Source organism: Bufo bufo, chromosome 1 (genome assembly GCF_905171765.1).
Source record: "Bufo bufo chromosome 1, aBufBuf1.1, whole genome shotgun sequence".
Classification (NCBI taxonomy): Eukaryota; Metazoa; Chordata; class Amphibia; order Anura; family Bufonidae; genus Bufo; species Bufo bufo.
The window spans coordinates 160509573-160533799 of record NC_053389.1 but is presented as its reverse complement, the minus strand read 5'-3'; the positions used below and the strand labels follow the sequence as shown (position 1 = coordinate 160533799).

General features: G+C 41.4%; 1 protein-coding gene across 4 annotated transcripts in view; it reads left to right on the top strand.

The window, feature by feature from the left end:
- Window positions 1–24227, top strand: part of PKNOX2 (PBX/knotted 1 homeobox 2) — a 394029-nt gene that overhangs the window by 78172 nt on the left and 291630 nt on the right. For all 4 annotated transcript variants that reach the window (XM_040431114.1, XM_040431111.1, XM_040431113.1 and 1 more), the window contains one exon: window positions 5998–6053. The gene's annotated coding sequence lies outside the window, so the exon portion shown is untranslated. Of the gene's footprint in view, window positions 1–5997; window positions 6054–24227 lie in introns of those variants that run through there.

Genomic DNA, 24227 nt, shown 5'->3' with positions numbered 1-24227 from the left:
TAGCGTATGCAGCGGTGCCTCCCCGATATCAGCTGCTAGCAGTAAGGGAAAGCAGCACTACTAGGTTACAAGGCACCCCATCAATGGTCGACCACTAGATTTCAATGTATGTACTGGAACCTCCAGAGCTTGAGCCACTCTTTGCAGTAGCTCTCATGTGTGTCCTATAAAGGGGCTCCCAATTGAGGCTATTATCTATGAGCCACATACATCTCATGTTATTCTTACAAACATATTTCTTTGGGTGAGACTTGATCAGTTTAGTCCATACACATAAAATAAACTAAAAAAAACTATTGTTAATGGATGTATCTGCTTTGGTCAGTACATTTTATTTGAACGGCCCACCAAGAATAAGCTCATCACACATTCGCCATCTGTGTGAACCTCCAATGATTATCTGTGTGGGAACCTGCAAGCAAGCACCCTTGTAAGGGAGTTGATGTATTAACCAGTTTCCTTTCAAATCAATGGGTTGTCCATATATAGAATGGACATACGCAGGGTTGCCGACCGTCCATAAATTTCAGTCCTTAAAAATAGGTGACTTTTTTCCGTGTCTGAAAAAAATAAATGTGTCGTGATTTTTCTGAGGCTGGTGGTACTTGACTAGATTACTTTGGTAATTCTCATCATTTTACAGCTCACAGTTAATACTGGTAAGGAGTTCTTATCAGTATATTGAGCTATAGGCATGTATGACTTATAGTCTTAATCATTCATTAAGATTTTCCAATTTGTCGGTAAAAAATGTTGGCTGTCTGTGATTTTGGGATCACTTGTCCAGAAGAAATAAAAATTTGGGTTGGCAACCCTGGACGTAAGGCATGGACATTCTGGATTTTCTAAAACAGTTTATGTAATTACATGTATGGGCACAGGTAAAGGGGTTGCCAAGCTAGATAAGGCTATTTTGCGTAATGGGTGCGGACCCATTCATTTCTATGTCCGCATCTGTTGCTCCATGCTGTGGCCCCGCCCAAAAAAAATAGAACATGTCCTATTCTTGCCGACAAGAATAGGCATTTTCTATGACAGCTGCGGCATGTGCGGTCCGCAAATTACGGAACACACATGGGCCGGTGTGCGTGTTTTGCGGATCCGTAAAACTACGTTCATGTGAATGTAGCCTACCAGATAGCTACAGTAAATTCAATAATAGAGCCAGCACTCCAAAATACATGAAAAGGGTGTTGGACCCGCTTTATTCACCCATGCAATGTTTCAGGCCTACACAGTGACGGCTTTGTCAAGGATAGATAGATAGATAGATAGATAGATAGATAGATAGCAAAAACGCTGTTCCCATTCCAACTCTGTCCAGGTCCCTGCTGGTGTCTACTCGCATTCACTGTCCACAGCGGTGACATGTCTATGCCAGTGACCGTGCAGTCCATTGGACTATGAGGTAGAGATCAATGGGTGCTCAGGAAACATCAGAAAGGGTGCATCAGAGGATCGTTGATGTGAGTTTTTTAGAGCCATTCTGAAGTTAAGACTGGATGCTTCTCAGGTTCCTTCACATTTACGGTTTTATTAAATAAGAACTCCCTCAAAAAATGTTATTCTCTGACCTGCTAGAAAGGTACATGATGTAATCTGTAGTGAATGCCATTTTCTTACCAGTGGCTGTATTTGTGAGTTATAGCGCCCTGATGTTTCTCAGCTGTGTCATGTGACCAGAAATCAGACTCGCCAACTGACACAGCATCTTATGTGTGGACAGGAAGTCAGTTTCTCTATGTGTTCCTATGGGAACCTCCATGTCAGTCTCATAGGAATGAATAGAGAAGCAACTGACTTCCTGTCCTGGGTCAGTTGGAGATCAGAGAGTTGGTCACATGACACAGCTGAGGATCAGAAGAGAGGGGTTAGCTCACAAATACAGTCACTGATTAGAAGATTATATTCACTACAGATTACATCATGCACCTTTCTAACAGGTCAGAGAATACATTTTTTGCGGGAGTTCTACTTTAAAGCCAAAGTGAGCAGTGGATAGTAAACTGAGGGGAATTTTAACTTCTCTTCCTTTCTCAAACTGTTTCTAGTTTTGTCTTCGAAAACTGCAAAAAAAAAAAAAAAACGACATCAAAATGGCACATGTAATAGCATCCTGTAGCAGCTGGCCCAGATGAATTAAATGAACATTAGATTGTCGCTTCTGCCACAACTCTTATGGTATAATGCTTGTAATACTTTATTATTATGATTATTAACGTTATCATTACTCCTATTAATCCTGACAAGGGCTTGTGTTACATGGTTGCTGACTGATTATGAGCGTCAGACTGTTATTGTTGGCGTTATGGTTGTTCTGATGCTACGTGTTCTGTTGCCCACTATATAGAGATGTGGAGCTCGAAAAAATAATAAAACCTGGCAGTATAAGCCTGACCATTTTTCTACAAGAGTTTTTGAACTGGTATTTAGTGGGTATAATTCCTTCATATGCACCATTAATTTTTCTTTATGGCTGTCCTGATGGCCGTTAGACTTTTTCTCCTTTGTTAATGCCTTTTCCCATTTGGTGTTTTACAATTAACAAAATGCTTTTTTTTTCGTAAGTCCAATTTCAGTGGGAGTAAGGGTTGCGTGCTAAAGTGATTCTAATGGATTGAAAAGCGATGCAAATAACGATGCTTTCAAGCCATGAGAACATAAAGTTCTACTGAGCAAAGCTACAATCTTGTACTTGATTGGACAGTAAGGACTATATACAGCAGAAGAATATTGTACCCATTAAGATATTTGGGATGGGTTTACGTTCTTTAGGGTTCAGGCTGTTTGATGCAGTATTTGAAGCCAAAGCCAGAAGTGGATTCCAAAAAGAGAAGACTCGGCCGTTCCTTTATACATGTCCTCCTTTTATGATCCTTTTTTTTTTGTCTTTGGCGTCAAAATCGTCATAAAAAACCTGGACATGTAAATCCAGCTAATGTAAAAGTAGATCTGTTTTTTGCTATCACAGATGAATCAGTATTATAGTATGGAGCATGAAGGACATCATAAAGCAGTAATGAGCAGTATAGCTGTGAATCCAGCACTGGGGTGAAGGATACTTACTAGCAGCAGAGTCTCTGTCTCTGCAACTGCTTCTTCTTTCTCCTCTGTAACCTGATCTCTTTGAAACTGAAAGTTTCCTCTCTGATAAATGGAGGATTCTGATAAGTGGAGAAAGAAGCATTTTTGTCTGTAATAAGATATATTACAAAGTTACAATGTTTCTTATGGCTGCGTGTACTATTGATTTACAGGGAAAAAATATATCAATGGTTATTCATTAAAAAAAAAAAGTGTTGTGGAGTATCCCTTCTGGGCTGAAGGGTTAAGAAATTGGCATTTGGGCGCTGTTTCAGTTTTCGCCTCAGGTATCAGAAAGGCTAGGTGCACCCCTGACTGTATATACCGTTGAGATGGTCTATGTACCTGGGACTGTGACAACTCAAATATAAATTATATTTTACAGAACTAGTAAAATGATTCATAGAGAATAGCATGCTTGTTATATTTAAAAGAGGTAAATCAATATGTGCAATTATTTTAGATTTGTCTATATATAATATTAATGTGAATATATGTGCAGGCCATTGCTGTGTAGGATCGGTAGTATGTATCTGAAAGATTCCGTCAGTGGATCAGATGTCTGACTGATGACAGACATATGAGATATGAATAACATTACTCATGCCCCTGTCTCCAGGACACAGCAGGTCAACGTTATGTATATGGTGACACCTGCTAGTTCCCGGCACACTAATATCAAACCTATTTAACTCTATATTAAAGCACATTTAAGGGAGTGCTTCTTAATAAGAGTCAGATTTCTTACAGACAAATGTCATGGTCAGGAGAGTTAAAGGGGTCTAAATTTTTTTTTTAAGTAAAGCAGTTAAAGCGACTTTATAATATAAACCTTATTTTGCTTGTGTTTTTTCTGTCCTCTGAATGCGGCATGCAGTGTGAAGCTTAGAGCTTTTCATCCTAGTTGCCATGGTCATGTCGAGGGTCTCTTGGGCAGAGTTTCATGCTTTTTAGCAACTTTTTTCTTTGGAATAGTGGTGCAAAATACCGCCAGGTCTGACCTGTTCACCATAGATATCAACAGGGTGTGATATGGCACAGTCTGCACTTTAGAAGAGACTGGTGCACAGTCTGTACAGCGTGCCACTGACCTACCATAGTTTGTTAACTCTGCGGAGCTTCCCTGCATCTTGGAATAGTGATTTATGTAATGTGGACCGACCTTTTCAGCAGGGCATAAATCTGCAGTTGCCAATTAATGTTATGCCACTACATGAGCAGTGCTTAAGGAGGCTTCGCTGGAGCGGTGCTCAAAACACATAAGTCCCCCTCCTGGTGCTCCAATACCTAATTTACATAAACATAAAAATGTACGTTTCTGCAAAACGCCAACACCTACAATAAAAATACAAGTATCGTTTTACTCAGCTGGATCAACTGTTCGGAGCCTACTTTAGGTGCCAGAGCTACTCTGGAACAACTCATTGGCTGCTAATAAAACATAATGGAAAACCCCTTATATTTTTTCTCATTTCCATGTTGTCTTTTGTAATAGCTTGTATGTTGTTGTCATGTGATGTTAGGTTGCATTAGTTTGTATGTTGTTTTCATGTGCTATTAGATTGTATGTTGTTTTCATGTGCTGTTGGGTTGTATTAGGGTGTATGTTGTTCTCATTTGCTGTCAGGTTGCATTATGCTGTATGTTGTTCTCATGTACTGTTAGGGTGTATTAGGTTGTATGTTGTTTTCATCTGCTGTCAGCTTGTATTATGTTGTATCTTGCTCTCATGTGGTGTCAGGTTGTATTAGATTAAATGTTTTACTCATGTGATGTTGGGTTGTATTAGGTTGTATGTTGTTCTCATTTGCTGTCAGTTTGCATTATGCTGCATGTTGTTCTCATGTACTGTTAGGGTGTATTAGGTTTTATGTTGTTTTCATGTGCTTTTAGGTTACATTATGCTGTATGTTGTTTTCATCTGCTGTCAGCTTGTATTATGTTGTATCTTGCTCTCATGTGGTGTCAGGTTGTATTAGATTGAATGTTTCTCTCATGTGATGTTGGGTTGTATTAGGTTGTATGTTGTTCTGTCATGGTGGCGCGCTGTGCTCGCTGCTGTCCTGCTATTACTCACCTAGCTTCTGTCCAGCACCAGACTCCTGTGTCCTACACTGCAGGCTACAGCCTGGATTTAAAGCCACTTCCTTTGTGTGTATTAGAGAGACTTTTCCCTGGAGGGCTGCAGGGGTTAATTCCCTTTCTGATCCTGTGCTCAGCTGCTTGACTAATTAGTTGATCTACTCTCCTATATAGCTGTTCTCCACTTCCTGGCCTAAGCAGTTGGTCTCTACAGATCTTGCTAGGTCTCTCTAGTTTGCTTGAGCTAGTAAAGAGCTATAATCCGTTTGTCTGCCAGTGTACCGACTTCTGCTTGCTTCCTGGATCCTGGGCCTTTTCGACCTGACCTGTGCCTGTTCACAGTACTGATCCTGTGCTGCCTACCCTGACCTTTGGACCGTTTCACAGAATCGCATAAACTCTGGCCGCACTGACCTTGGTCTGTTATTGACTACAAGTTTGCCTATTCCTTCTGTGACACACACTGGTGTCTCTGCTCCCCGTGGCTCAGCAGCCAACCACATCGGGACAATTCCAAAAGGGTAACAGCTTGGTTGCTCCTGTGCAGCAAAGGCCAGATCCCTGTATAGAGGTTAAAGGGTGAGAACCAGGGAACTTCCAGGATAACGCCCTCTTTACTAGTCCAAAGTCAAGCCAGTTGGTTGGCATAGTGCGTCCACACTCACTGCCTGTAATATGTTCTCATGTACTGTCAGGTTGTAACAGTCTTCTAATTACATAAGCTTCCGTACCAGTGATTTACAAGTTAGTAATATTTAAGCTGCTGACTTTGCATATGATGGTTGAGTGTTGGAGGTGATCTCTAATAATGATTTGCTTTTTTTCTTACAGATGACCTGAGTTTCCAGTGATAAGGTCATGTCGTCCTCCAGTCAGCACTGAGCAAAGTAAGTTTGCGGTTCTATCATAATTTTATTAAGACGACCAGTTGAAGCAGTTTCATTTTTGTGATGTACTTTGTAAGTTTATTTAATGCAAAAATTCATTTCATTTATCAGTATATCCTGCTTTGCTTTAACCTTCTGCCATTGACTTGTTCCGATAAAAACCACGTCACCTGCAACTTCTTTGACCCCACATGTAAATTGGAAAAATATTTAATTATTTACATAGCCTGTATTATTTATACTGCCAAACTGGGAGCCATTTTCTTTTTTAATCCATCCAACCTGTGCATAGGGCCCGGCCTTATATAATGGGTGGCACATTTAAATCTCCAGATGGGTGAAGACCAAAAAATATTTTTAGGGGGTTTCAGCATTATATTCCCTGTTGTCACGCTTGAGGGCATTGTTATTGTGTACTGAGATACAATTCACGTTTGAAGTCCATCCGTCTTTTTTTATTTTATTTTATAATTGTTTGATGTTTCTTCAGTGAAATGCTTTGAAATATTAACCTGACTAAAACATAGCAACATCACAACAAGTAATAGTTGCCGTCTAGAGGCACTGGCCAATCTGCTTGATGCTATAGCGAAGGGTGTTTTCATTTCATGGGTGCGGAAAGTGCAGATAACACTTGAGAGTAACATCTCCCCTGCTAATTTTTCCTGGCCTTGAGTGCTTCATTAATTAGGATTGTGTATTCAGAATATAATTATGCATCAAGAGAGATTCGTTGAAGAATTACTTTATTTGTTATGTAGCACATTGTAGCTTTTGTTCACACCTATGCAAATCATATTTATGTAAGGCTGTTAATGTTTGGATAGGCCTCTTCAGGCACCCATATTTAGTCTAATATTTTTTTTCCATTATAATCTAATCACTGTACAGTGCTATTTCAAGTGATCCACTCCAATGGGCCCTACTGTGGCAGGGTCCCGTTGTCAGATTAAAACCTAGGCTGTCTGTAGGATCCTCTGATGGATCGGTCTGACCATGTTCCTGACTATTTTATACTAAACAGGTTTTCTGGGACTTACTTATTGATGACCTATCCTCTGGATAGGTCATCAGTATCCGTACCAAGCTGATTGCAGGAGCTGTGTTGCCAAAAGCCAGCACAAGAATTTCATATCTCCATCTATTAGCTGGTTCTGGTTACTGCAGGGCTGTGTCCATTCAAGTGAATGGGATAAAAACTGCAGTAACCAGGCCCGGACACTACACAGAGGACAGAGCTGTGTAGTTCCAGCTCCTGGATCCAGCCTCAGGAAACAGCTGATCATGGGGGTGCTGGGAGCCAGACCCCCGATGATGTGATACTGACTACCTATCCTATCAATAGATCACCAATAAAAAAAAATCCAGCAAAACCTCTTTAAAGGGAACCTGTCACCAGGATTTTGTGTATAGAGCTGAGGACATGGGTTGCTAGATGGCCTCTAGCACATCCGCAATACCCAGTCCCCATAGCTTTGTGTGCTTTTATTGTGTAAAAATATATATTTTTTTTGACATATGCAAATTAACCTGAGATGAGTCCTGTCCCTGAGATGAGTCAGGGACAGGACTCATCTTAGGTTCCTTTGCATATGTATCAAATCATTTTGTTTTTTTTACACAATAAAAGCACACAGAGCTATGGGGACTGGGTATTGCGGATGTGCTAGCGGCAATCTAGCAACCCATGTCCTCAGCTCTATACACAAAATTCTGGTGACAGGTTCCCTTTAAACAAAAGGAGCTTATAGCTTTTCTAGATCTTTTTTTTTGTGGTCTGCCCAAGCTAATTGTTTAATATGCATTTACTCAAAACCTAAGTTAACTTTTTTTTTTTTTGTGTCATTACATTTGTCTGAAATTGGAAAGATGTGAACCTATGAGTAATATTTACACCCACACTAAATGCAGTGATACTTCTATCCAGATTCCTGTCACTTTGGTATCCTGACTGTGTGGGTGGTCTGTACAGCTGAAACACTGATGAGATCGTCTTTACTAACACACGGGGGTTTTCATAATTATTTAATTATTTGTTTTGGGGAAATTGACAGCACATACGTCTCATCTGAACCTATAATGGCGTATGTGTGCTAAGAAACCATCATATTGTTGTCATATTTACTTTACTTGTCGAATAGATACATGTAAAGTTTCTTCTTATCATTATAATACCTATACATTTTATGTTGTCAAACTAACAGCCAACTACAGTACTTGAGATTCTGTTTGATTCTTTTATTCTGACTTCGCTTTTTACACTACTGAAATAAGAACAGTTATAGAATGCACAAAGTAGATGAAAACCAGCATAAAATCATTTCATTTTTCCATATTTATTAACATCACCCTTATAAAAATACAGCAAAATAACATATATCCATATGTGCAAATTTCCAATAGGGAAACCGGCTAACATGGCCAGATTTCAGATTGATACACTCCTTAGGCCACGTTCACATCACCATTTAGTTTTCTGTTCTTCTGATCTATCCTTTGTTTTGTTTTGAGCATCCCTTGTGCTCATTTTGCATCTGTTTTTGTCAGTTTCATCAGAGATCCATTATTTTAGATGGGAGAAAAAGTCCTCCAAGCAGGACGTTTTCTTTCACCTAAAATAACTTATCTCTGACAGGGCTGACAAAAATGGATGCATTTTTTTTTCTGTTCTTCTGACGGATCAGAAGACCGGAAAAGTTTTAAAAGGGTTCTCTGAGCAGTTAGTCTAATTAGTGAATACGGCTAACCTGTGATGGGAAATTCTATTATATTGGACTTTCCCTCCCTCAACCCATCCATGCTGCCATCTGCACTGCACTATCTCACTCCGGGCTCTTCAGCTGGGTCCCGACCAGATGTGGCCTCTTCTTTTCCTGTTCGGTTGCATTGACTTTAATGCAGCCAAATAGGAAAAGTAGCAAACACATCCGGTGGGGACAAACCCTTTAACTATTTGTTGTTGCACGAGCCGATTAATATACAGTTTTGTGGGATTGTATTTATCCAAATCTCTGCTCATTCTTTATTCATCCAAATCTGAGTATATATACTCACACAGGGAAGGCTGCCAGTCACTGACTAGGACTGTCTACATGATACCTTAGCTCAGAATGAGCAGAGACTTACATAAATAAAATAAAAGTTATACTTAATCTTTCCCGCAGAACTACAGTTGCAAGAAAAAGTATGTGAACCCTTTGGAATGATATGATTTCTGCACAAATTGGTCATAAAATGTGATCTGATCTTCATCTAAATCACAACAATAGACAATCACAGTCTGCTTAAACTAATAACACACAAATAATTAAATGTTACCATATTTTTATTGAAAACACCATGTAAACATTCACAGTGCAGGTGGAAAAGGTATGTGAACCCCTAGACTAATGACATCTCCTAGAGCTAATTGGAGTGAGGAGTCAGCCAAGTGGAGTCCAATCAACGAGATGAGATTGGAGGTGTTGGTTACAGCTGCCCTGCCCTATAAAAAACACACACCAGTTCTGGGTTTGCTTTTCACAAGAAGCATTGCCTGATTTGAATGATGCCTCGCACAAAAGAGCTCTCAGAAGACCTACGATTAAGAATTGTTGACTTGCATAAAGCTGGAAAGGGTTATAAAAGTATCTCCAAAAGCCTTGCTTTTCATTAGTCCACAAATTGTCTATAAATGGAGAAAGTTCAGCACTGCTGCTACTCTCCCTAGGAGAGGCCGTCCTGTAAAGATGGCTGCAAGAGAACAGTGCAGACTGCTCAATGAGGTGAAGAAGAATCCTAGAGTGTCAGCTAAAGACTTGCAAAAGTCTCTGGCATATGCTAACATCCCTGCTAGCGAATCTACGATACGTAAAACACTAAACAAGAATGGATTTCATGGGAGAATAACAGAGGAAGCCACTGCTGTCCAAAAAAAACATTGCTGCACGTTTACAGTTTGCACAAGAGCACCTGGATGTTCCACAGCAGTACTGGCAAAATATTCTGTGGACAGATGAAACCAAAGTTGAGTTGTTTGGAAGAAACACAACACTATGTGTGGAGAAAAGAGCTACAGCACACCAACATCAAAACCTCATCCCAACTGTGAAGTATGGTGGTGGGGGCATCATGGTTTGGGGCTGCTTTGCTGCGTCAGGGCCTAGATGGATTGCTATTATCGAAGGAAAAATGAATTCCCAATTTATCAAGACATTTTGCAGGAGAACTTAAGGCCATCTGTCCACCAGCTGAAGCTCAACAGAAGATGGGTGTTGCAACAGGACAACGACCCAAAGCATAGAAGTAAATCAACAACAGAATGGCTTAAACAGAAGAAAATGAGCCTTCTGGAGTGGCCCAGTCAGAGTCCTGACCTCAACCCGATTGAGATGCTGTGGCATGACCTCAGGAAAGCGATTCACACCAGACATCCCAAGAATATTGCTGAACTGAAACAGTTCTGTAAAGAGGAATGGTCAAGAATTACTCCTGACCGTTGTGCACATCTGATCTGCAACTACAGGAAACGTTTGGTTGAAGTTATTGCTGCCAAACGAGGTTCAACCAGTTATTAAATCCAAGGGTTCACATACTATTTCCACCTGCACTGTGAATGTTTACCTGGTGTGTTCAATAAAAACATGGTAACATTTAATTATTTGTGTGTTATTAGTTTAAGCAGACTGTGATTGTCTATTGTTGTGACTTAGATGAAGATCAGATCACATTTTTTGACCAATTTGTGCAGAAATCCATATCATTCCAAAGGGTTCACATACTTTTTCTTGCAACTGTATATATCAGTCTGTTCTATAGGATGCTGCCTGCAAAGCAAATAGCAATTTCATGACGACAGGTGCTCTTCAAAAATATAGGCATAGATAGTCCTGCTTCTCCTTGTAAATTAAGTGGGCACATATAGTTGTGCCTTCCTTCTCTACTGCTCCCCTTGGTCCATGTAAATGGTTTTGGTACAGATAGTATTGTCTCCTTGCGTCTCATTGCAAAAGATGTATGCACAAATAGTACTGTCTTTCATTAAATATAATTTTAATCTTTATATAGTGCTGACAAATTCCTCTGTATTTGCATGAGTGGAGGAGATATGGATCAGGTTCACTTCTGAGCTCTAATGTTGGGGATTGGGGGGTTCTGGTTCAGATTAGTAAATGTCATAGACCTGCCTAAAAAGATGTGTTCTTGGAAATTAGAGGGGTTTTCCACCTAAAAAAAAGATCTTCATATGTGTTTAAACTAGTACTTACTTATATACTTGAATTAACAAACAGTCCCGGCACCTCCATTTCCACCTTGGTCTCGACACAGGAGAGATTTTCATATGTCGATTCAGAATCTGTCCTGGGTACAAAGGAAGCTGGCTGACTTGTTCATTTCAGTAGCTAAGCCAGCCCCTTCATGTCATGGTGGAGGGGGAAGGCTTGATTTTAAAATGATCAAGTCGGCCAGTAGTCCTTCACACACAGGATAGGTCTTGTGCCGACACAGGAGAGACTAGGCGGAAGTTGGCGTCCTGAGATTGGGGCTAACCGTGGGAGATCGAGCACCTTTGTTAATTTAAATATATTAGTAAGTGGTATATCGGTGTTTTAATGCCCAGGAGTTAGTAGCACACATTGAAATGGAAAGATCAGCTTTAGGTAGGTTAATAGATAATGGAAACACAAGAATATCAGCTTAGGTTCAGATAGAGAGAAGACATCATGTTACAGACAACTGGCAATCACTGGTATTTTGCAGTACAGCAGCGGTGATGGCATGGAAAATATATTTAATAGAGTACCCTCTCCCTGTAAATGATGTAGGCACATATAGTATTTACTCAGTGTCGCCATTATTAACTATACTAGTGCAGATCAGGGGCGTAGCCATAGGGGGAGCTGCTGCTTTGGGGCCCCCTCAACAGTATTATACAATGACATTATATACAGTGACACTGTAGGAAATGGAAGGAGCGTCTGCCATGTCTTGTCTGAGAGAGAGATCTTGACTAGCTACAGGAGTGGAGGTTGCAAAGAAGTTGTTGGGGGTGGGGGCCATTCAGAAATTTGCTGTGGGACCCAGTCATTTCTAGCTACGCTAATGGTGCAGACAGTACTGCAGCACCGTGTTGTAGCTTCTCTCATTCATATACACCTCACTAAACAATGGAATCAAGAATTGAAAATAAAAGAGGGTCAAAAAAGATTATTTCAGATTTTTACTACAACTCTAACCAGGATGGCATGCATAACTGTTGGCTGGTAGAATTGTAGAGCAAAATATTTTCCTACCTTTAACGAAAATATAATATGTCTGGCTAAACGACTGCTGTGCTTTTCCTAAAATCTCATCATATCGCCCCCTTCTTCAATAACATCCCATACATCTGAGCCGGACCATGGTTTCCATCTAAACCTGTTTATGCAGCCTAAATTGCTTCTGACCCTAGAACATTTAATGTGCTCTGGTGTTTACACAGCTGTAGATAAGCCCACCAACAATAATTAAATATCGATATGTGAGTAGAGACAAGGTACCTTAGGGGATCCGTTTATTAGTGGTATATAAGGCTCACATTTTAAGGTGGGATGTATGGCACTTTGAGAGAAACTCAAATAACACGAATAGCGACAGTTTGTGTCCTTTTGAAGAAATTTCTGAACCTTTCATTTCCATGTGTGGGAGCATAATAATAAATATTTTTGAGGGTTTTGTCAGTGGTGAGTTGACTTTGCTCTCACTCTTAGTTTTGTTCATGGTTCTTAAAGGGATAACTTTAATTTATATTACAGCTTTGATACCATTGCACTTATTAGGTTAAAGAAACACGCTAGGTTTTTAATTTGTTTATTTTACATATATTGCTAGCTCATCACCAACACTCTAGCAGTGTAATTTGTTACACCAGGGGGGCCACTCATTTCCTCACTTTAAAATTGCGGCAGTCGCGGTCCCTTTAAACATTACACTGCCTAGTATCACAGAACACGGTGCGTGCTGCTCTCAGCGTGCTCCATGTTCCCTCAGCAGCACAGGGGAGAAGGAAGCAGTCCCTCCCTGCCCCTGTGCTGCTGCTGCTACCGCCAATGAGAGGAGAGTGGGTGGAGGAGGGGAGGGACTGTGGCCACTGTGCCACCAATGATAACCTTTAATTAACCTGCACCCGCCTCCTGTATCTGTAATAAAGGTTAATTATCACTGGTGGCGCAGTGCACCCCCCCCCCCCACACCAGTATTAAAAACATTAGTGGCGCAGTGAGCCCTCCTCCCCCCAGTATTAAAATCATTGGTGGCAGTGGCCACAGGGTCCCCTCCCCCTCATTGGTGGTGCAGTGGTTGCTTCTGATCGGAGCCCCAGCAGTGTAATCCTGGGGCTTCAATCGGTTACCATGGCAGCCAGGACGCTACTGAAGCCCTGGCTGCCATGGTAACCTCCCTGCTGCTGTGTGTACTATGCACAGGGCAGCAGGGAGAGTGTGAGGTCCTATTCACCCTAATAGAGATCTATTAGGGTGAATAGGACAAGGGATTAAAAGATCCCAGGTAGTAGCCCCTAAGGGGGAAAATAGTTATTAAATAAAAAAATAAAAGTTAAAAAAACACACCAAAATATTAATCACCCCATTTCCCAATTTTACATATAAAATATATAAACAATAAAAAAATAAACATATCACATATCGCCACGTCTGAAAAGTCCAAACTATTAAAATATTTAAAAAAATTCCTATGTGGTGAGCACCATCACATAAAAAAATAAAAACCGCGCTGTTCGCCATTTTTTTTAGTCAACTTGTCCCCCCAAAAAATAGGATTATGGGCCGGACGTTCCATAAAATGCGGAATGCACGCGGCTTTTTTGGTGTTTTATTTTTTCCGCGTGGTATCGAATGGTATCGAGTATTGCAATACTTTTTTTATGGTATTGAAATCGAATCAAAATCTTGGTATTGTGACAACCCTAGCCTGCTGCAAGCCTGCCTTGCTGTGCTCCAAATTAAAATATCATCATATTGATATTTATTGGGCACAGGGGCAGGCAGCTGCATAGTGCTATCATCGTTCATATTGAAATTTATTTTCGTATTTAATGTCTGTTTCTGTTTAGAGGGTGTACAGTAAAAACGGAATACTGAGTAAACCTGAGGGATTAAAACAGTGGGTAGATTTAAAAAAAAGTAGGGGTATAAGGATTGACTCACATATATCCGCTCTGTAGCGTGTTCTGTCTATTGTATTTGGCAACACCTATAAGACATGCAGCTTCATTGCCGCGTGTGTTATGCAAAATGCCACAAGGGGGCCCACTGAGGCTTTATCGCCCAAGGGCCCACATGAACCTGGAGCCGACCCTGTGTTACACCCTAAGGATCTATTCACACGTCCGCAAAATGGGTCCACATGTGTTCCGCAATTTTGCGGAACAGGTGCGGACCCATTCATTTTCAATGGGGCCGGAATGTGCTGTCCGCATCTGCATTTGCGGATCCGCACTTCCGTTCCGCAAAAAAATAGAACATGTCCTATTCTTGTCCGCAATTGCGGACAAGAAAAGGCATTTTCTATGAGAGTGCCGGCGATGTGCAGTCCGCAAAATGCGGAACGCACATTGCCGGTGTCCGTGTTTTGCGGATCCGTAAAACACATACGGACGTGTGAATGGACCCCTAATTCGGTTGCCTCCATACATTTTAAATCTTTTCATTATGGAAACCTGCTCATGTGATCTCACGTCTGACTTTAAAGGGAACCTGTCATCAACTTTATGCTGACCTCACTGAGGGCAGCATAAAATTGTGACAGAAATGCTGATTTCAGCGATGTGTCACTCATGAGCTAAAAGTAAATGGTTGCATAATCATTGCAGCCCAGGCCTTGAAAAGAGTCAAATCTACTTGAGAAGAGTCCTGGTTATTCATAATCTCCTGCTCTCCCCGCCCATCTGCTGATGATTGGCAGTTCTCTCCTAGAGAGAAAGAGAGAAAACTAGGTAGAAGCCTGTCAGTCATCAGCAGGTGGGCAGGGAGAGCAGGAATTCATGAATAACCAGGACTCTTCTCAGGTGTCCGTGACTCTTTTCCAGGCCTAGTCTACAATAATTATGATGTTGGTTCTCGGCAACCACTTACTTTTAACTTTATAAATGACAGACCGCTGAAATCAACTCACCTGTCTCTACTTTATTCTGCCTTTAGTATGGGCAGCATAAAGTTGATGATAGGTTCCCTTTAAAATGTAAACAGGTGATCGGTCTCTCCTGTGTGGCTGACTTCCTGTGAACTGCAGGATGACATCATCACCTTCCCACCCGTCATGTTCCTCTGCATATGGCCTCATGCACACGACCGTTGTGTGCATCCGTGGCCGTTGTGCCGTTTTCCGTTTTTTTTCGCGGACCCATTGACTTTCAATGGGTCCGTGGAAAAATCGGAAAATGCACCGTTTTGCAGCCGAGACCGTGATCCGTGTATCCTGTCCGTCAAAAAAATATGACCTGTCCTATTTTTTTGACGGACAACGGTTCACAGACCCATTCAAGTCAATGGGTCCGTAAAAGAACACGGATGCACACAAGATTGGCATCCGTGTCCGTGATCCGTGGCCGTAGGTTACTTTCATACAGACGGATCCCATCTCCCCCCCCCCCCATCATTGGTAGCAGCGGAGTTCCGATCGGAGTCCCAGTTTAATCGCTGGGGCTCCGATCGGTAACCATGGCAACCAGGACGCTACTACAGTCCTGGTTGCCATGGTTACTTAGCAATAGTACAATAGTAGAAGATTCATACTTACCTGCTGCTGGCTGCTGCTGCGATGTTCGTGTCCGGCCGGGAGCTCCACCTACTGGTAAGTGACAGGTCTGTGCGGCGCATTGCTAAATGAACTGTCACTTACCAGTAGGAGGAGCTCCCGGCCGGACACAGACATTGCAGCTCCCAGGTAAGTATGAATCTTTTACTATTGTACTATTGCTAGTAACCCGCTGCCACCAATGATCGGGGGGGGGGGAGATGGGAGGCCGCACACTGGCCACCAATGCTGTTAATGCTATAGAGGGAGGGGGGGCCGATGGGGGGCGCACACTGTGCCACCAACGATTTATTACAATAGAGGGAGGAAAGGGGGGGGCGCACACTGTGCCACCAACGATTTATTACAATAGAGGGAGGAAGGGGGGGGGTGCACACTGTGCCACCAACAATTTATTACAATAGAGGGAGGAAGGGGGGGGGGGCGCACACTGTGCCACCAACAAATTATTACAATAGAGGGAGGAAGGGGGGGGGGCCGCACTGGCCACCAATGATATTCAAACTGGGGAGGGGGAGGTCTCCCCCCTGCTGCCTGGCAGCCCTGATCTCTTACAGGGGGATATGATAGTACAATTAACCCCTTCAGGTGCGGCACCTGAGGGGTTAATTGTGCTGATCACGGCCCCCTGTAAGAGATCGGATGCTGCTAGGCAGCAGGGGGCAGTCATGTACACAGTTTGTGGTATATTCTAACTAGAAGCGTCCCCATCACCATGGGAACGCCTCTGTGTTAGAATATACTGTCGGAAATGAGGTTTCACGATCTAACTCATATCCGACAGTATATTCTAACATAGAGGTGTTCCCATGGTGATGGGGACGCTTCAAGTTAAAATATACCATCGGATTGGAGAAAACTCCGATCCGATGGTATAAAAGGGACTCCAGACTTTACATTGAAAGTCAATGGGGACGGAACCGTTTGAAATGGCACCATATTGTGTCAACGTCAAACGGATCCGTCCATATTGACTTGCATTGTAATTCAGGACGGATCCGTTTGGCTCCGCACGGCCAGGCGGACACCAAAACGACTTTTTTTTCATGTCCGTGGATCCTCCAAAAATCAAGGAAGACCCACGGACGAAAAAACGGTCACGGATCACGGGAAAACGGAACTCCGTTTTGCGGACCGCAAAAAAATACGGTCGTGTGCATGAGGCCTATCCCTGTATTCCGTTGAAAATATAATGCATCCCCTATGTAAAGGACTGGAGTGCAGATATATTGTGGTTAGGTGTATACAGTGATTAGCTGTAGTTATATGAACCTCCTGACTCACACTGCCTGTCTATACTGTGTGTGCCGACTCTCCAGTGTTGTTTTATAATGTGGCTTCACACTGGTCTCCATGCCTCCTCCATGTAAGAGCTGACAAGGGATAGAGATTACTGGGCAGAGAGGACAGACAAGCTCAAGCTGCATTACATAGGAACACATAGAGATCCTGCAGTGTGAGGGGACATCAGCTGTGTCACTGATCTGTCATGAACGCCCTTACACAGGACTCAGAGCAGTGCAGTGTGATAAGACTCCTCTCCCTCTGTCTCTGCAAACCCAGGCATGATGGGAAATGTAGGATTCATTAGTTGAATCGTATCTGAGGGAAGAGGTAATCAAGATGGCAAACAGCCCACTAATTACACGTCAAATACAACCGGTATTCACAAGAGCCTCTGTCTTATTCTTTAATAATAGCCTGTCCTGCACTATGTAGGCAAAAAAATAAAAAATCCTTGAGTTCTTCTTTAAATATAGAATTTCAGTAACTTTTAAACTCAGCAAAAGCTCTTCATTTTAAAGATGTAGACACAATACCATACTTCAAAATTACTACAGTTTCTCGTCATAACATGTCCCATTGGATGACCGTATTACTTAGGTATTGTCCCCCAGAAGCATTGTTTCTAAGGGAGACTATCTATTTAATATGGTGTTTAATGGATGTAAGAGGCATCCAGAAAGCAGAGGCATGCTATCAGCGCCAGGATTAAAATGATTAAAGAAGATTTTGAGTGATCTGATAATCATTAGTGATGGATGCAAAAATTAATGTAAGAAATTCAATTGTATATCTGTTTTGGCATTTACAGTAGTGGCTGCCTGTGCCTGCCTAAGTAACACGCTGACACTGACTGAGTGAGGCTACTGTACTTTCACACTAGCGTTTTCCATGACTGATCCGCAAAAACGCTTCCGTTACAATAATACGACCGCAAGCATCGGTCATGAACGGATCCGGTTGTATTATGTCTTATATAGACATGACGGATCGGTCATGAACACTATTGAAAGTTAATAGGGGACTGATCCGTTTTCTATTGTGTCCGAGAATACAGATCCATCCCCATTGACTTACATTGTGTGTCAGAACGGATCCTTCTTGCTCCGCACCACATCGCGGACTGAAAAATGATGCTTGCAGCGTTATTCTGTCCGCGATGGGGATGCAACCAAACGGAACGGAATGCATTTTGGTGCACTCTATTTCGTTCAGTTCAGTTTTGTCCCCATTGACAATAAATGGGAACAAAACTGAAGTGTTTTCCTTCGCTATTGAGACCCTATGACGGATCTCAATAGCGGAATTGAAAACACTAGTGTGAAAGTAGCCTAAATCTGACTCCTATATCTCTAAATTCTGCCTCTCTATCAATTTATTGGAAACCTATCTATTCACACTAATTGACACTAATCCACTATCTATCTGTGTTCTGTGTTTGACCATCTCTTCTTCTCTGTCTGATGTACTGTCTCCTATGCATATGCTCACAAAGCATTTCCAGGTTCGGCTGTTTTATACTGACTATGACTGATACACCTATAGTCCCTCATGATTGGCTGCGCTATAGGGAGGGCTTCCTGCAAGGCATTATGGGCCGCCCAAAGTCATGTTCTCTGTCTTCTGATCTGTAAAATGGCACCTGCCGTTTTGAGTGATTCATGTGGAATAAATCTCAAACATTTTGGATTTGCTGAAATCCCAAACTTTTGGAAATCCATAACTAATCCAATTCATGCCAAAGTGACCTCTCGTGGTTACGTATATCTTTATGCAGGGCTATTGGCATTCTTATGTGAGGTTTGATTGGGGATCTGATCTGAGGTCTTATTGGGATCTTATTAACATTGGGGGTCTGATCTGAGGTCTGATGAGGGTCTTATTAACATTGGGGTTCTGATTGGGGCTGTGAACTGATGTCGGATTAACACTGGGGGTCATATTGGTAGTCTATTCTGAGGTCTAATGACATTATTTTTTTCTTATTCTCCTCCTCAAAACCTAGGTGCGTCTTATGGGCAGGAGCATCTTATAGGGCGAAAAAATGGGGTATTTAAACTAAACCAATGTTTGCCAACTTGTGGCTCGCCAACTATTTCAGAATTACAACTCCCAGCTTGGTGGGTTAGTAGCGTTGCAATAGCTTGAGAGCTATAGGTTAAAGAACACTGAACTTTTAGATGTCCTAGCAGCAGTAAGCTTCATGTCACAATCTGGTCCTTATATTGTAAAGGTGCCATGAAGGAATCATGTAGTCACTGAGAGGTACATTGTATTTTTCATACAGGTCACATTGTCTTGAGACTATCAGTTGCAGTTCATCCCACTGCTCCTCTTATAATGGCAACTAATTTACCAAGCCCTGTAAAGTCTGACATCTACCCCTATTCCTCCCTTTTGGTTATATAACATTGGAACCAATGCATTCTGAGTAGAAATCCGATAAGAATAAGAGTCATGGTAGACATAACCTATTCATTATTCTTATGGATGAAAGAAAATCGTTTTTTGGTAAGATTCTACGATTCACAAAGTTAAGCGATAAAAGTCGAGTCCAGCGAAGTAGAGCGTCAACGTTTCTAAATGAGCAGCTTTGTTTAATCATACCCCCTGTCCAGATGAGTATTGTCTTTTGAATAATTTTGTTTGCCTAACGAGATTTCACTAATTAAATCTCCTTTTGGTTGGCGTGACTCTTGCCGCAGGGGAAGAGAGGTTTTCTGAGCCCCGTGAGTCTACATTTCTACTCCACTTCAGGATGGCAAAACATGGCTTTTTGTGTTTTTTAGCACTGGCTTTAAAATTAATTAGTTTTCTTTTCTTTTTGTTGCACTCAAAAGGTACTTTGTTTTCTAAGACCACTTTTAATAACCTCTCTTGTTTTACAAGCCACTTTAATTCCAGACTGCCTACTACTCCAATTCCCGCTGTGGCTAGTCCACCCCACTGTTCCCCTGTAGACTCGTTGTGCTGAAATACAGATGTAATGGACAGTTAAGGTCCCACTACTTGCATTTTTATTTATTTTTTACTTTAAAGCCTTAATTGGCATTTCTAAAGACCCATTAATCATGGGTTCTGATTTGTTTGCTCAAATAGATAATAAACCATACTCTGAAAGTCCTTAAATACGTACTGTAATAGGTTGTGTATGGTTTAACATGAAGCTTCAACGTTTTGGAAATCAATGCAAAACATATCCAATGATTTTCTACAGTAGATGCATCCATATGTATCTACTGTAGTAAGCAGTGTTGAGCAAATTTAGCTTCGGATCAGAGTTCAGACACTCCAGTTTTAATGCTGTCTTCGTAAAAAATATGAATACAAATATACAGTATATTGTCACTACTATTCTATTTATAAAAAAAAAAATACAAAAACAGGGTTCTTTTTTGTCCACATTGTCCACATAATAGTCAAGAAAAATCAATATATTGTTCATCTAGGTCAGGGATCAGAAGCCTCAGAAACTCCAGCTGTTCTGAAACTACAACTCTTAGAATGCTCCATCCACTTCTTTGGGAGTTAATAGAACCGCTGAGTATGTTTGAATGCTGAAAGTGGTAGTTTCACAGCAGCTGGAGCGCCAAAGGGTGCTGACCCCTGAGCTAGGTGAATACCAGTCAATTTACCCCCTGAGGTACTTTCTCTGCTTCACAGTAAGATGCCCTCTATATCAAAGATGGCCAACCCAACATTGTTGGTGCTGCAAATGGAGCCTCTAATCCATTAAACTCAGCCAGGGTAGTGTGAAGGGGTAGGCACACACATGACACAATATTTGGCAAAAATATCCCATAGTGCCCCCATAACAGGAGAAAATAGAATTTAGTTTATGGTTGGGCACAACATTCAGTATACAGGAACTCAAGCCTCATCTTTATCCTGTGGAAGGCAGTGGTACCATATGAATTTGCTCTCTGCTGAGGCCTATGTGCCACCCCCATGTCACCAGTTGGGCATCCTTATAGTATATGCTAATATGTACTGTAACATACAGTTAGAGATGAGTGAGTCATTTAAAATTTGATTTGGCCGAATTGGTCAGCTGATTCGATTTGGGTACAAATAGAGTTTTACCTGAATCAAAATTGCTCCAATTGGCCTGAAAATGTGTGTATGGCACTCTGAGATCTCCCAGGACTCATATTTTTCTCTCTTGTTAATTTACTTAAAAAAAAGATTATTAATTTCTCTCTCACTTTCAGATCCAACTCAAATTTTTACAAAATTCGGGTTGAATGCAATTAGTTTAGAATCAATTTGCTCATCTCTATATACGGTGGGTGGCAGCTTCCTCCATTGTTTCTATCTCAGTGTTAACATCTGCTTTTTTACTAGCTTTTTTACTAGCTTTTAATAAAATAAAATTAGCAAAATGTACAATTAATTTCTTCTTCAGCGGGTTTGGCGTAGTCTTAATTTTACTGCCTTGAGCGTTAAATAATTTACCCAGAATTATTTTTTGGACACCACAGACTAATGCTAGTTGGTTATCATACAAAAATGTTTCTCTTGGGTTTTCTTTGATTCTTAGACCTTTGACTTCCTATCATATTTCTTAGTCCACCTTTTGAGCCCCCCAAACCTCCATCTAAGATCCCGTCTATAGTAAGAACAGGATTCTGGGCACGCAGCCAGGCGTTCTAATCAGTCGTAGTTGTTCAAAGTGTAGGATTTCAGGCCACCTGTTTAGATCGTTTCAGCCTTGATTTTCTGATGTATCTCATAGAGACTGCAAACTGTTCTGAATTCCTAAAGTGTTTTCTGTTAAAAATAAATTACATTTTTTGGAAGTTTTTTCTTAATGTATATAACTTGCCAATCCTACATTTATTTTAAAAACCTACAGTTAACATTTTAGATGACTGACCATAGAAAAGGTCAGGACATTCTGCCAAATAGCCAAGTCGCTGCCCGGAGCCAGTGCTCTGTTAGTTACTGTGATTATTTAAATGTGTTAACATTAGCAGATATAGAGGTTGCAGTATTGTCAAGTGATCCCTCCAAGACATCACATGATTTTAGCCCAAATACTATAATGTTAAGTTTGATATACACAGTCGAGTCACATTATTATGACCACCAGCTAATATCCAGAGTAACTGCCGTGAGCAGCACAGACAGCAGCTAGACGGGCTGGGAGAGACTCAGTAAGGTCCTGGTAGGTTGTCAGAGGTATCTGGAGCCATGCTGACTGCAGGCTGACTGCAGTACATCCTACAAATGCTGAATGGTGCATGGGGGAGGATCCATAGAACAAACACGACGATCGAGATGGTCTCACAGATGATCAATTGGGTTTAGTCTGGGAATTATGGAGCCAGGGTAGTACTTGGAAGTCTTTGTAACGCTCTCCCAACCAACGTCTGACATTTCTAGCCATGTGTCATTTTTCATTGTCTTACTGAAAGATCCCATCCACCCCATGGAAGACAATCAGCATGTATGGGCGTACGTGATCTGCACACCCTTGAGGTGCTTTGGAGTCCCATACCATAGTAGGGTTCGTTGAACTGTTGTTCAGATGCGTGTCTGGTAGCCCTATGATTAATTTCGGTGGTGAGCTGCTCCACTGTAGCATGTCAGTCCGCTCTCGAGCACCATTGTTGCTGTCGTTCACAGCTCACATGAATGGCACATGGTGCTCCACACTGCTTATTCACAATGCCATTTGTCCACTCACGATTCACTTTCTCCACAGCAGCAAGTGAACAGTTCTCAAACTGCACATTTTTAGAAAACCTGCCACCCTTGGCTCAAAAGCCAGAAATCATCCCTTTTTGCAACTCTGATAAAGCGCCCCTTTTACCCATTAAAGCAACAAGGGATATATGTGCAGACTAGGACACACCTGATATACCCACCAAGCCAGCTCCCCACACGGGAATTCCTTCATGGCCTACGTGCTTCCAATGTAGAAAGTGGTCATAATAATCTGACGCAACCATGTATATCATGTCTTCTTTTAAATAATTTATAAAATATCTCTAATATCTTTATATTTATCTACTATCTTTTTGTTTGATAATTTTAATTTCTATTTATAGTTTGTTAGGGACTTTGCTTTGTATACTGCAACACTGTCATGTGTAGGCCTCATGCACAGAACTGTATTATCAATCTTTGTACAAAGGATATGTACAAGGACACCTATAGAAATCTAGGGGCCAATCCATCCTGTGTCTCAGATTTCATATGGCTGCAAATGAAAAAAAAAAAATTGTGGGGGAGATTTATCAAACTGGTGTAAAGTAGAACAGCCATTTGTTTCCTACACATATAACACATATGTCATGTCACTCTATATACTGTCACTGTATATAATGTTATTGTATAATACTGTTGAAGGGCCCCTTCTGAGGTCAGGCCCCAAAACAGCCACTTCCCCTATAGCTACTCCCCTGCTCTCGGCATGCCCTGACAGCCAGAACGTGCTGGGAGTTGTAGCTGCCCAACAGCTAGTGAAGCACAGGTTGTGGACAAGCATAGGACATTTCTAGAGGAGTTTGAAAAAAATGGTGGCGTGCACACGGCTGTGTTCCATGTTTTGCAGATCCGTGATCTGCGGACCACAAAACCGATACGGTCATGTGCTTGAGCCCTTAGACAGATGAACCCAGCTGCTATAGTTAGGATAGACTGGTGGGGAGGGTTTTGTGAGGGGAAGACCAATTAACAATGAGTTACAATATTCAAGACAAGAATCAGGGCAACAATGAGACATAACACAAATAGTTCAGTTTTTGGATATTGAAAACCAAATCTGCTGATGGTCCTTCCGACTTTTGTGTAGACTTTTATTACAAATTGGGAAATGAAAGTTCATTGATTTTTAATGGAAAGAGAAAAAGAAGAACTGCTAAGTAAGAATTTAATTGTAGGTTGCGCTACAGTTATCTAAATTTTTAATAAACATTTCACAATGCTCAACTGCCAAACCGATATCATAAAAATTAAAATTTAACAAATTGCAGGATGTTACGCTGTGGATTAGGCAATGACTTCCAGTCGCAAGGGTCTGCAGTAATGAAGTTTAATTTGCTGTTTCAGAGTTCCTCTCAGTGTGGATGCTAGCGGTATTAAATTATGTCA